The sequence below is a fragment of the Puntigrus tetrazona genome, unplaced genomic scaffold (assembly GCF_018831695.1).
Source record: "Puntigrus tetrazona isolate hp1 unplaced genomic scaffold, ASM1883169v1 S000000217, whole genome shotgun sequence".
NCBI classification, from domain to species: domain Eukaryota; kingdom Metazoa; phylum Chordata; class Actinopteri; order Cypriniformes; family Cyprinidae; genus Puntigrus; species Puntigrus tetrazona.
This window is the reverse complement of record NW_025047885.1, coordinates 1-559: the sequence shown is the minus strand read 5'-3', so window position 1 is coordinate 559 and position 559 is coordinate 1. Positions and strand designations below refer to the sequence as shown.

Here is a 559-nt window from a genome sequence, read left to right as displayed (position 1 = left end):
GAGTTGGACGCTCCCTTTCGTCTCTACGGTCTGACCATGAATCCTCTGCTGTACAACATCACTCAGGTGGTGATTCTGTCGGCCGTGTCGGGGGTCATCAGTGACCTGCTGGGCTTCAACCTGAAGGTCAGTATCTCTGGAGGTGTGTGAGCGTCTGGTGTTGTCGGTGCTGTGCTCACAGGTGGTGTGTTTGTTTGACAGCTCTGGAAGATCAAGTCGTGACGGTGAATCTGCAGCGAGGCCTGCTTCTCAAACACAGGGTGGCACCGTTTGACCTTCAGGGTCTTCCTGACAATGAACTCTTGACCTGTCGCTCGGTCGTATCAGAGTGCTTGTGCAATTCAGCTATTTATTTGACCCTTTCAGTGTTTTTTTTATTCTGAAGTATTTGTTTTAGCTGTTACAATTGTTTTAAGTATTATTTTAGCTCATGATGATTATGTTCTCATAGGAAAGATAATCCAGTGCGGTCTGATCGGTGAGTTACTGAAACCAACAGAAAAGGTGATTATCACTGGAACAGAAGAAACTGACACACACACACACACACACACACACA

General features: G+C 46.5%; 1 long non-coding RNA gene across 1 annotated transcript; it reads left to right on the top strand.

Annotated features, from left to right (window-relative positions):
• Positions 1-559, top strand: LOC122333175. Its single transcript, XR_006248596.1, has 2 exons — positions 1-126; positions 202-559. It is a non-coding gene; the product is annotated as an uncharacterized LOC122333175 (long non-coding RNA).